Source organism: Haemaphysalis longicornis, unplaced genomic scaffold, assembly GCF_048455015.1.
Source record: "Haemaphysalis longicornis isolate Haplotype H1 unplaced genomic scaffold, Haemaphysalis longicornis Haplotype H1 scaffold_2, whole genome shotgun sequence".
NCBI lineage: Eukaryota > Metazoa > Arthropoda > Arachnida > Ixodida > Ixodidae > Haemaphysalis > Haemaphysalis longicornis.
Genome location: NW_027526295.1, coordinates 107,647,778 through 107,661,717, shown reverse-complemented (window position 1 = coordinate 107,661,717; position 13,940 = coordinate 107,647,778).

Below are 13,940 nucleotides of genomic sequence, written 5' to 3'. Positions count from 1 at the left end.
TTCTCCTCAGTGGCTATGTGCCAGATGCTATGTGCCACCAGCCTCGCTCGCCACGCACATCGTCGTCCACGCTATCATCATCGGGACGTTCTGGAATCTCTGCGCTCGACCTGAGCTCGCTAGCCTGTCGCTCTCTGCGGGATTAGTTTAATAAACCGGTGCCCGACGACTCCTGGCCTGTGCCTCATAAGTGGTGGAGGTAAAGCGGTCTGATCCTTCGTACCTCGACCCCCCGACTTACCCCTGGAGCTCCGTTCAGGTCGTCGCTTACCCCAAGAGGCCATGCCGATGACATCTGAACCAGCCAGCGCGGCGGGTTCTACCATTCCACCATGCTTCGTAACCAGCCGCGAGCGGGACCCTCCCTTCTTCACTGGGCTTCCCGGCGATGACGTCGAGGATTGGCTGGATGAATACAACCGAATCAGCTCCTTCAATTGGTGGGACGATGCCTTCAAGCTCCGTAACGTCTCCCTTTCCCTCAGAAAAGTAGCGAGGACGTGGTTCTACAACCACGAGCGCGACTTCACTGACTGGCAGCGATTTACTTCCGAGCTGCACCTATTCTTCGGGACGTCGTCTACGCGTACGGAAGCCGCCAAAAAGAAATTGGACGAGCGCATACAAACACCTGGTGAGTCGTACACATCCTACATTGAGGACGTTCTTGCATTATGCCACCGTGCCAACAAAGATATGACGGAGGACAGCCGAGTGCGCCATGTCCTGAAAGGAATTTCTCCCTTCGCATTTAACGCCCTGGTCGCACAGAACCCCACTAGCGTTAACCAGGTCGTAACGATGTGTCAGCGCCTCGACGACCTGCTGTCCCTCCGTGTGCAGCCAACACAGTGGGACTCCCGCGCTTCCATGGACGAAGCGGACTTGCGCTCCATGATAAGATCAATTATCCGCGAGGAACTGGGAGTGCAGACACCGCTCGGTTTTTCAGAATCACGACGCGAGACATCTCCTCCGGATCTGCGCGAGATGATTAAACAAGAGTTGGCTTACCTTACGCCGGCCTCCCCATCAGCAACAGATATTCATCCCGGCTCAACTCAAGCCGCATTGGCTTCGCTGCCTTATGCTTCCAATGCCACGATTTCGACACCTCTATCCGACTCGGTATGTTCGCCTTTGGCACCTGTGTCTACCCCTGTCTCTCGACCGCCCATGCTCACCCGGTCTGACCATGTGCATCCTCACCCAGTGCCACCTGCTGGTCCCGTTCAGTTTCTGCCAGGTCCTCCTCAGTTCGCGTATGGCTACCCTGCTTGGCGTCCGTCCCGCCCAACCTGTTTCTATTGCGGCATCCTGGGGCATATCTCTCGTTTCTGTCGAAGACGCCAACAAGATGAAAGGCTCGCGTACTCCCCCGTTCCACAAAGCAGGAGTCAACCATCTTACGACTACTATTCTCAAAGGTTGCCGTACGCACAACGTTCGCCGTCACCCGCAGACTACCAGGACCAGCACCGCAGCTCCCGCCCGCCGAGACGATCTTCCCCAACGCCCTTCCGCCGCCGCTCTACCTCGCCGCTTCGTCCTGCCTCCCAGAACACGGAAAACTAAAGGCGGCAGTTTCTGGGGGCGAAACTGCGTCACTTCGGAATTCTGGAAGTCCTCCTCATCGACCATCGAACACGTTATCAGTTTTCGTTGAAGGAATTAGTGTTGAAGCTCTTGTGGACACTGGTGCGAGCATTTCGATAATTCACGAAAGTTTATGTTCTCTACTGCGAAAAGTAAAAACTCCATATTCTGGCCCGGCTCTACGAGGTGCGAACTCCGCTGCTATTCAACCATCTGGACTGTGTACAGCTCGTGTTTTTATCGACGGCATTCGACACCACATTCAGTTCGCAGTACTGGCATCATGCGTTCACCAAATGATATTAGGCTGGGGTTTTCTTAAATGGGCGTCTGCTGTGATTTCTTGTGGTGAACCGATGATTCATATGAATGATACAGACTTGGCCAGTGTTTCGGATACTGCAGACTTGCGATTGGTGGCGTCCTGCGACTTAACTCTTCCCCCTGCTCAAGAAACTATAATGTCGGTTAAATCGGACAAAATTCTCGACGGTGATGTACTCATTGCTCCGACAGGAAAACTCCCCCTTCATGGCGTAGTCATATACCCCTGCCTCGTCCGTTTTTCTGCGGGAACTGCTCTTCTGGCCGCAGCGAATACTACAGCCGAAGCGGTTTTCTTGCCCCGAGGGACCACCGTTGCTTGTGCTCCGCGCGACGATGCAGTGAATGTCGTCTCATTGGGATCTGTCACGTCGGACGATCATTCGGTGAGCACTAAGCCTTCATCCTTTCCCATTAGTGCAACAATCAGTTCGGATCTTGACCCACAGCAACAGGAAATGCTATTGGGTCTTCTGGGGAAACACGAAATTTTATTTGATTCTTCTTCTACCATCTTACGGCAGACCTCCGCAGCCACCCAACGAATCGACACAGATGGCTCGTGTATCATTCGACGTCGCCCGTATCGCGTCTCACTGAAGGAGCGTCAAATCATTCAAGAACATGTCGACGACATGCTGAAGAAAAACATAGTTCGCCATTCAAGCAGCTCCTGGTCATCGCCCGTTGTTCTAGTCCAGAAGAAGGACGGATCTGTACGATTTTGTGTGGATTACCGGGCGCTTAACAACACAACTCGGAAAGATGTCTATCCGATGCCTAGAATTGATGATGCTTTGGACACCTTGCAAGGAGCCGAATACTTCTCCAGTCTGGATTTGAGATCGGGATACTGGCAAATTCCCATGCACGAGCAAGACAAAGAAAAAACACCTTTCAGCACGCCTGACGGTCTTTACGAATTTAACGTAATGCCGTTCGGGTTGTGTAACGCTCCGGCCACAATTGAACGCATGATCGATACGGTTTTACGCGGGTTAAAGTGGAAGACGTGCCTATGTTACCTTGACGACATAGTCGTATTTTCTTCTACTTTTCCCGAACATCTCCGTCGGCTTAACGAAGTGTTAACTTGCCTTTCAAACGCCCGCCTTACCCTTAACACAAAGAAATGCCACTTTGCAAGCAAGTTAATCAAGGTATTCGGTCACCTGGTGAGCAAAGAGGGAATCCGGCCCGACCCTGACAAAATAAATGCCGTACTAAATTTTTCTCCCCCAAGCCGTCAAAGAGAACTTCGCAGCTTCTTAGGATTGGCCTCCTACTTCCGCCGCTTCATTCGAAACTTCGCTTCAATCGCTTCCCCTCTACATAAACTGCTGTCTTTTGACACACCATTTCTATGGTCCGACGACTGCGAAGCTGCCTTTCAGAAACTGAAGTGTGCCCTAACCTCTGATCCCGTACTCGGCCATTTTGATGAAACAGCGCCCACTATACTACACACCGACGCCAGCGGACACGGCATTGGGGCTGTTCTGTTACAGCGCAGGACATCTTCTGTTGAGCAGGTAATTGCCTACGCCAGCCGGACATTGACACCTGCCGAGAAAAATTACACAATAACAGAGCAGGAGTGCCTCGCTGTAGTTTGGGCAGTTCAAAATTTTCGTCCATATCTGTACGGGCGTCACTTCACTGTGGTCACGGACCATCACGCCCTTTGTTGGATATCTTCCCTAAAGAACTTGACCGGGCGGCTAGGACGTTCGGTACTCCGTTTACAAGAGTACAGCTTCACCGTCATCTACAAGACTGGCAAAAGCACGGGGATGCAGACGCTCTTTCACGCTGCCCGTTATCCCCCGCTCAAGATGACATTCAAGCGCTTTCTGATGAATCAACGACAGCCTTACGGATCGCCGCTGTGGACACTTGCACGGAACCACTTCCTTAATTAGCCTCTCAGCAAAGGTCCGACACACACTGTCGCAACCTCATTGACCTGTTAGACGGTTCCGCTCAACCACGCAATAGTCGTTCACACCGCCAGCTCCGCCAATTTCGACTCAGTAATGGAACTCTTTACCGGTACAACTACCACCCAAACGGCGACAGATGGGTGCCCGTCATTCCCCGTCCCCTCCAACGCAAAATTTTAGAAACATTTCACGACGACGCTACCGCGGGCCACCTTGCCTTCCACAAAACGTATGACCGTATCAAGAGCCGCTTCTTCTGGCCCGGCCTATCCACCTCTGTTGCCAAACACGTTGCATCGTGCGTATTGTGTCAGCGCCGCAAACGTCCAACTTCGGGACCTGCAGGCACACTGCAACCACTGCCGTGCCCCTCCTCTCCTTTCGAAGTCGTCGGCATCGATCTCTACGGTCCTCTTCCCGTCACTTCGGCTAGACATCGGTGGGTCATTACCGCAGTGGACCACTTAACACGATACGCGGAAACAGCTCCTATTCGCACGGGCTGCGCTTTAGAGGTGGCTGAATTCTTTTTGAAGACGATATTTCTGCGACATGGACCGCCCAAAATGCTTCTTAGTGACCGAGGCCGGGTATTTCTTTCGGCCGTGCTTGCAGAAGTTCTTCGCGCCACCAAAACTGTACATAGAACCACGTCCAGCTACCACCCTCAAACTAATGGTTTGACCGAACGTTTTCATCGCACGCTCTCGGATATGACTTCCTGTTACATTCAGCCCGACCATAAAAACTGGGACGTCATTCTCCCCTTCGTCACCTACGCCTATAATACAGCAGTTCAACGAACCACGAGATTTTCGCCATTTTTCCTTGTTCATGGGCGCCCACCTTCAACTGTTCTCGATAATTCTTTCTTGACTGCGCCTGTGGCCTCTGCATCCAACAGTATCGATTACTTTATTTCTCGCCTGTCTTGCAGCCGCCATCTCGCTCGTCTCAGGACGACAGCCTCACAGGAAGACCGCAAGTCAAACTACGACGCTTCGCACCGCGTTGTCTCGTTTCGAGCCGGCGATCAGGTCTTACTTTCCACTCCGCTCCGAACCTCAGGACTGTGCGAGAAGTTTCTTCCCGTCTTTGTAGGCCCTTACACTATCCAGGAACAGACTTCACCGGTAAATTACCGCGTTACGCCCAACTCTACTGTCACCGACCGCCGTTGTCGCGGCACTGAAGTTGTTTACGTTTCCCGGCTGAAGCCTTTCAACTCCCGGAATCCGCCTTAAGCGCCCGAGTCGGCCGCTTCAGCACCGAGGGAAATGTTGTAAGCTATGACTGAGGCAGACATTAGCAGCCGTATGTGGACATTCTCCTCAGTGGCTATGTGCCAGATGCTATGTGCCACCAGCCTCGCTCGCCACGCACATCGTCGTCCACGCTATCATCATGGGGACGTTCTGGAATCTCTGCGCTCGACCTGAGCTCGCTAGCCTGTCGCTCTCTGCGGGATTAGTTTAATAAACCGGTGCCCGACGACTCCTGGCCTGTGCCTCACAATATATGTATGTATGTATATATATATATATATATATATATATATATATATATATATATATATATATATATATAGCGAATCAGAATAGGAAATGAGGGGATCGTTGAAAATAACACAGAATTAAGAGTTGGCAGTCAAGAAAACATGGGACGCAAAGGGGGGATGTGGTAGATCATTGCAACAGATAAAGAATTTGGAAAGAAAGAAAGACAGTGGAGAAAAAATGCCCGCCAGGTGGGATCCTAACCCACGACCTCCAGAATACCGGTCTGGTGCAATAACTACGCTACCGGATGGGCAATTTTCTGTTCCACTTTCTGGGGTATGTATGTTTAGGTATTTTTGTTTCCTGTCCTTGGGGGTGTTAGCCAGTGCCACTCGGTCTACTCGTTGGGAAGGAGACTTTTTTTTTAACCACCCGGCCGTGACTCGAGTGTCTACGACCCTGGGTGAGTCTACGACATGTCGAGAGTGGTCGACCAGCGTTGAACCCTCTTAAGCTTCCTATGGCACCAAGACTGCCAGAACAAAGGCCCTCGCTATGCATGTAGCGAATCAGAACAGGAAATGAGGGGCTCGTTGAAAATAACACAGAAATAAGAGTTGGCAGTCAAGAGAATCTCGCAAAGCAAAGGGGAGGATGTGGTAGGTCATTGAAAGGGATAAAAAATTTGGAAAAAAAGTGGAGAAAAATTGCTCGCCACTTGGGATCCGAACCTACGACCTCCAGAATACCGGTCTGGTGCAATAATCAATACGCTACTGGCGAGGCGATTTTCCCCTCCACTTTTTGGGGTATTTATGTTTAGGTATGTTTGTTTCCTGTGCTGGGGGGGTTGTAGCCAGCGCAACTCTTTCTCTTTTTCCAAATTCTTTATCTGTTTCAATGACCTACCACATCCTCCCCTTTGCTTTCCGAAGTTTTCTTGACTGCCAACTCTTATTTCTGCGTTATTTTCAACGAGCCCCTCATTTCATATTCTCATTCGCTACATGCATAGCGAGGGCCTCTGTTCTGGCAGTCTTGGTGCCATTGAAATCTTAGGAGGGTTCAAAGCTTGTCGACCACTCTCGACATGTCGTAGACACTCGAGTCACGGCCCGGGGGTTAAAAAGACGGTCGCCTAAACCCCGAGTAGTCCGAGTAGCCCTGGCTACCACCACCAAAAACAGAAAACAGAAACCATCATCATCATCATCATCATCATCATCATTGTCATCACCAGCCTATCTACACCCACTGCAGGGCAAAGGCCTCTCCCATTGTTCTCCAATTGCCTCGGTCCTGTGCCAACTGTGACCAACTTATCCCCGCAAACTTCTTGATCTCATCTGCCCATCTAACTTTCTGCCGCTCCTGCAACGCTTGCCTTCTCTAGGGATCCACTCTGTTACCCTTAATGACCAGCGGTGTTATCTTGCCTTCGCATTACATGCCCTGCCCACGTCCATTTCTTTTTTTTTAATCTCTACTAATATGTCCTTAACACGTGTTTGTTCCCTGACCCACTCCGCTCTCTTCTTGTCCCTTAATGTTACACCTATCATTTCCCGCTCCATTGCACGCTAAGTCGTTCTCAATTTAAGTTGAACCCTCTTAGTGAGCCTCCAGGTTTCTGCCCCGTAGGTAAGTGCTGGTAGGATGCAGGTGTCATACACTTTCTTCTTCAGCACAATGGTAGGCTGCTATTCATTATCTGAGAATGTCTGGCATATGCACCCCACCCCATTCTTATCCTTCTAATTATCTCTGCCTCATGGTTGGGATCTGGGGTCACAACTCGGCCTAAGTAGATATATTCGCTTACCACTTCTACTGCCTCGCCACCTATCTCAAACCGCTGTGCTGTCCCGAGGTTATTGATCATTACTTAGGTTATCTGCATAATTATTTTCAGGCCCACGTTTCTACTCTGTTCGTCCAGTGCTGAAAGCATGCTTTGCAATTCGTCCCCGAGTTGCTTAGCAAGGCAATGTCATCAGCAAATCTGAGGTTACTGAGGTATTCTTCATTAACCCTTACTCCCACCTGTTCCCAATCCAACGTACTGAATACTTCTTGTAAACATGCTGTGAATAACATTGACGAGATTGTGTCTCCTTGTCTGACACCCTTCCTTATAGGTATTTTACAGCTCTCCTAATCGAGGATGATGGTAGCTGTGGACCGATTCTAGATACCCTCTAGTATACTTACATAATGCTCATCTACCCCCTCGTTCCGTAATGCCTGAATGACTGCTAGGGTTTCGACCGAGTCAAATGCTTTCTCATAATCTATGAAGGCTATATATTGTGGTTCAGTGAACTCAGCGCACTTCTCTATCACCTGATTGATCGTGTGAATATGGTCCGTTGTTGAATAACCTTTACGGAACCCTGCTTCTTTTTTAGGTTGACTTAAATCTAAGGTTGAAGAAATTCTGTTAGCGATTACCTTGGTAAGTACCTTGTAGACGACTGACAGTAAGCTGTGCGGCCTGTAATTTTTAAAGTGCTTCATGTCGCCTTTCTTATGAATTAGGAACAAAAATACTAAACATAAATACCCCAGAAAGTGGAGGGGAAAATCGCCCCAGCGGTAGCGTGGCGGTTATCGCACCAGACCGGTATTCTGGAGGTCGTGGGTTTGGATCCCAACTGGCGGACATTTTTTCTCCACTTTCTTTTTTTCTTTCCAAGTTCTTTATCCGTTTCAATGACCTACCACATCCTCCCCTTGGTTTTTCGAGGTTTTCTTGACTGCCAACTCTTATATATATATATATTGCAAAGGGGATTAGCTGTCGCGATGGTAGTTGATTCTGGGGGTTTATTCAAGGCGCAGCGTAAGGCAACGGGCCGAGCGCAGGTCGAGGCGGAACGAGCTCGTGGGCATGCACGTCCGAGGTGGACCTTCGTGGTCTTCACCATAATTCTCGGGTCATACCCGATTGGGCGAAAGGCGCTTCGACATCTACTGTTGTTGTGCCATGTTAACACATCTTGTTACAGTTGCCCCCCGTGCAAAAGGCGCCATCTTGGCTACTCAAGGGCCCGACGAAACAAGAGGGTCGTAGTAGGGGTTCAACTAATCATGGTGAACAATTTCACGTCCTCGGCGGCGATGATTTGTAGTTTGTGCAACACGTTCGACAAGGTAATTGGCGGGCGAAGTCCCCTCAATGACTCTGTACGGGCCATGGTACTAGTGGTCAGTTTTGGGTAGAGACCGGGTGTTGAGTAGGGCACCCAAAGCCACACAGGGGAGCCGGGATCACAACTGCTATCGTTTACGCATTCCTCGTGACGATGCTTCTTGCGCTGCTGATAGGTCGAAGTAAACGAACGGGCCAGTTGACGGTATTCCTGGGCGCGATAAGCAAGGTCTCAAATCGGCGTAAATTCTGTTGCGTAGAGCTTGTTGGGGAGTATCGTGTCGATTGTGCAGGGTGGCTCTCAACCATACAACAAGAAAAACGGCAAGAATCCCGTTGTTGTCTGCGTTGCCGTATTGTAAACAAATGTTACAAACGGGAGTACGAGGTCCCACTTCTGTTGGTTGGCAGACACGGACATGGACAGCATGTCACGAAGGGTGCGATTGCAGCTTTTCGTGATCCCGTTTGTTTGTGGGTGGTATGATGTGGTAGTCCGATGAATGACGTGGCACTCATAGAGCAGGGCTTCAATAACTTCAGACAAGAAAACCCGTCATTGGTTGCTTAGAAACTCCTGAGCTGTCCCGTGCCGAAGGACACGACGGCGTAGCAGGAAGGAAGGTAACATCGCGAGACATGGCGGCCTGAAGAGCATCGGTTTCGGCGTACAAAGTAAGGGGATCCATGGCGACAATCATCCATCGGTTTCCGGCTGCAGTAGAAGGAAGTGATGCCGACACGTTCCAAAGGCTTTGGTGGGCAAGGTAGTGGCTGCAAAGAACCTGCAAGGTGGGGCGGTGGTGATTATCGGCGTTGGCATTCAGGGCAAGAGCTCACGTACTTGCGTACGAAGGTATACATACCGCGCCAGTAGTATCGTAGGCGAAGAGGCTCATAGGTCTTTAGTACGCCAGCATGACCGCAACTTGAATCAGCTTAAAAGGAGGTGGATATGTCGCCGCGCAAATGACGGGGTTTAACCAGCAGCCACTTTTGGCAGTCCGAGCAGTAGTTGCGGTGGTAGAGTAGCTCGTCATGGAGTACAAAGTGAGAAACCTGACGGCGTAGGCCCCGAGATCCCCCGGCAGGCGATGTACCGGTGACTCGGTGAGCATCCCAGAAAGAGAAGCAATCCACGGGTTCTTGCGTTGCTCGTCTGACATGTTGCTGACTGCAAGAGGCGCCAGACGTAAGACACTATCACTTGAAGGATGGAAGGAAACTTCAGCAGGATCTGGTGAGCGTGAAAGGGCATCAGCGTCAGACTGCTTGCGGCCTGAACGGTAAATGACCCTGATGTCGTATTCTTGCAGTAGGAGAGCCCACCGAACAAGACGACCTAATGGATCCTTGAGGGAGGAGGACCAACAGAGTGCATGATGATCGGTGACGACTACGAATGGGTGACCATAAAAGTACGGGCGGAACTTTCCCAGAGCCCAAATTATCGCCAAGCACTCCTTCTCTGTTACAGAGTAGTTCGACTCTGCTTTCGTCAGAGTGCGGCTTGCGTATGCTACCACGTACTGGTCGAAACCAGGATTTCTTTGGGCGCGCGCACAGCCCCAGACAGATCCCAGTAGTATCAGTGTGGACCTCGTTTTGGGCGGACGGGTCGAAGTGCCGCAGTATCGGAGGGAACGTAACAAGACGCCTTAGTGTCTCGAATGCTTCGTCGCAGGAGGGTGAGCACGCAGATATGTCGCTAGCACTGCCGATGAGCTGCGTTAAAAGCGAAATTATGCTGTCGAGGTTGTGTACAAAGCGGCTAAAATAGGAGCAAAGAATAATAAAGCTCCGAATCGCCTTCATAGTGGTCGGCTTGGGAAATTTGGCTTCAGCTCTCAGATATTCGTATCATCTGGGTGAATCCCGTCCTTCGAAACGACGTGGCCCAGGATCGCAAGTTTGCGCGCAGCAAAACTACACTTTTCGAGATACAGCTGCAGCCCAGGCCTTGCAAGTCAGGTCAAAACTTGCTGCAGATAGGCGAGGTGCGTTTTGAAGTCCGAAGAGAAAACAGCGACGTCATCCAGATAGCACAGTCACGTCTTCCACTTTTGACCGCTCAAAATACTGTCAATTATACGTTCGAATGCGGCAAGAGTGTTGCAAAACCCAAACGGCAATAGATTAAATTCCGAAAGACCATCAGGGGTAACAAAAGCAGTTTTGTCTCAATCAGCTTCCGCCAGCGGGACCTGCCAGCACACGGATCGAAGGTCTAGCGACAAGAAGTAATCTGCTTCCTGCAAACAGTCAAGGGTGTCGTCGATGAGGGGGAGGGGATACACGTCCTTGCGGGTTATGATGTTCAAACGGCGGTATTCGAGGCAAAACCGAATGTACCCAATCTTCTTTCTCACACGAACCACGGGTGACGCCCAGGCACTCTTACAGGGAACAATAACGCCACGCTGAAGCATGTCATTCACGTGGTCTTCAATGGTGTGTCGGTCTGCCGGTGATACACGATATGATCGTTGTCGAAGCGGGGCACGCGAGCCAGTGTCGATGGCGTGGCTCACAACGAACGTGCGGCCGCGAGAACTTTGCCAATTATCGAAAGACGAAGAAAACTGGCTCAGAAGTGTAGTAAGCTGCGCTCGTTGGGTGGCATCCAAATTTTCGTCGATTGAGCGGCAGAAAATCTCGGGACATATTTTGTTTCGTATGCATGCTGTAGTAGTGCTCAGCTCGTCAACTTGGAGATGGGGCGCATCATCAAGAAGCTCTGTAACAAGACGGGGATCAACCAGCTCTACAAATCCGAGTGTTTCTCCGTGTAAAAGGGTGGGAGCCGTGAAACCAAATTTTCATAATGATTTATATATTGGCTCTAGTGTCAATGAGGGCATCAACATCAATTCCTTCAACTTCTATACACCGTTTATTCGATGGCTGCGCTGGAGGGGTGTTCGGCTTTTTGACGAATGCAGTTTCCCCTCCAAAAACTGCAGGCGCTAGTTTTCTGATTGGTGGCCCAAAGAGTGGGAAGTGGGGCGAACATTCGAAGAGGTGATAAAGAGCGGCGATAGGCCGAGAGTGGTCGGCGCCGTGAAGAAAGGTCACGTTGATGCGTGTCAAAGGGGGCTGCAGAAGGCAGGAGCGGCGAGGGGGCGAAACAGATGCGTTGTACCAAGTGTCATTAGAAAAGATGACATCGCGTTGAAATGGTGCATAGCCTCGTCGATAATCCTGCTAACGTCGCCTGCAGAAAGGGGCAAAGTGTCTCCGAATCCCGCCGTAATAACAGACAGGACGATCAATCGAAAAAGCCTGGCGGCGGGGCCGCATGATGGCATAAAAATAGTTGCGGGACGTAGGTGCTGGAGCGATTGCTGTCAAATGCTCCTGAGCCAGTGAAGCTTCTTGGAGCAAGATGGCTTTGACGCGATCGCCCAGTACTACAGAGCGGGAGTGGTAGGAATAGGAGACGAGGTTGGCAACAGACTGGTCAAGGATCCCCAACTCCTCATTGAAAAGTTCGCGCAACCGAGGTCCGTCCTTCCGAAAGGAATCCTGTTGAAGGGTAGGCTGGTCATGGAGCTGCAGCTCTCCACGGAATTTTCCACGGATTGGAGACATAATTCAAAGTCCACATGTGGATGAGTAGCCCGGCCGTCCTGTAGCAAGCGAGTCGACTGCAGTTCGTCGAGGCGTTCACGCGTTTCGCGCACATCGCTGATCCTTTTAGGCTGTTCAGCCGCCAATGCATAAATGCAAGTAAGAGATGCTTTTGAGAAGGTAGCGTACCTTGTCAGCCTTTGGCATGCTTTCGCCAAACGCGGCAGGACAGGACAAGGACGTCCTCAATTTATAAGACATACATCTCTTCAGGGTGTTCAGTGCGACAAGACAGCTTCCTTTTGGCCACGTCCAAACGATTGGTTGGAGAGCCTAAGCCCTTATTTGACTTCTGGCCAAAGCTGTCCCAGTCGTTAATGTCGGCTTCATTGTTGAAAAACCCTGTTTCTGCCGCCTCCCTTGGATAAAAGTATGCGTTCTCGAGCTTAGCCGTATCGTCCCAGCGGTTGAATGTATTGACCCAAACGTAGGTATTGAGCCAGTCATGGACATCCGCGCCACGGAACCCGGAGAAAAAGCGCGGGTCACACTGCCGGGAGGTCATAGCAAGCGCCGGAGGGGCAGCAGTAGTGCCAATGTGGTTGCTCCCGGCTTCACGCTGCATGGCTTGAGCCAATAAACGGCGACTGGAACGGAGATCCATTGGTGTTATAAGAAGGCGTACAGGATGGCATCGAGGTCGACTTCCACCACTTGAGAGGGCCTTGAGAGACAGGTGCAGGTAGACATTTATTTGGAAGTGTTGCAGCGGTCGTGCACTCGAAACCAGCCTCCGATGACGATGATCTTCATAAGCAGAGGATAAGGGAACTATTGCTGAGGGTGATTATGAGAGGGAGAAGATGGAGCACAGGATGGTACCCCCTATTTAGGAGCTGGTCACAGCGCGATATATATATATATATATATATATATAGAAAGATAGGTCTGCAGTCTACAACGCCAAAGGAGGCATAGGGGTGTGCTTAGGCTGTATTTTTTACTACGGTTAATGAAGTTAAGATTTTTTCTTTTTTCTTTTTTTATTTTTTTTAAATATCAGGAAGAAAGAAAGAAAGAAAAACACGTGCCCAGAGTGGGGACCGAACCCACGCCTTTCGATTACATCTCGAATGCCTTACCAATTCGGCTATCTGGGCGACTGTGTTCTCCTTCAGTTTCTGGGCTATTTATATTTACTAGAAGTGTATCTGACGCTTGAGGGTGGTAGCCAGCGCCACTCTGACTGCACGGGGAGAAGGGGACCTTCTTTTCAACCCCCGGGGCGTGACTCAAACGTCGACAGCCTGTCATGAGCGGGTAACTGGCGGGAAGCCCTCTTATGTTCCTAGGCATCAAGGCTGCCAGAACCGAGACCCTCGCTAGGCTTTCGCAGAATAATATAGTAAGGAAATGAGGGGCTCGTTGAGGAAATACAGAAACATGGGTCGGCAGTCTACAACGCCAAAGGAGGCATAGGGGTGTGCTTAGGCTCTGTTTTTTACTACGGTTAGTGAAGTTAAGATTTTTTTTAATATCAGGAAGAAAGAAAGAAAGAAAAACACGCGGCCAGAGTGGGGACCGAACCCACACCTTTCGATTAGATCTCGAATGCCTTACCAATTCGGCTATCTGGGCGACTGTGTTCTCCTTCAGTTTCTGGGCTATTTATATTTACTAGAAGTGTATCTGACGCTTGAGGATGGTAGCCAGCGCCACTCTGAGTGCACGGGGAGAAGGGGACCTTCTTTTCAACCCCCAGGGCGTGACTCAAACGTCGACAGCCTGTCATGAGCGGCTAACTGGCGGGAAGACCTCTTATGCTACCTAGGCATCAAGCCTGCCATAACCGAGTAA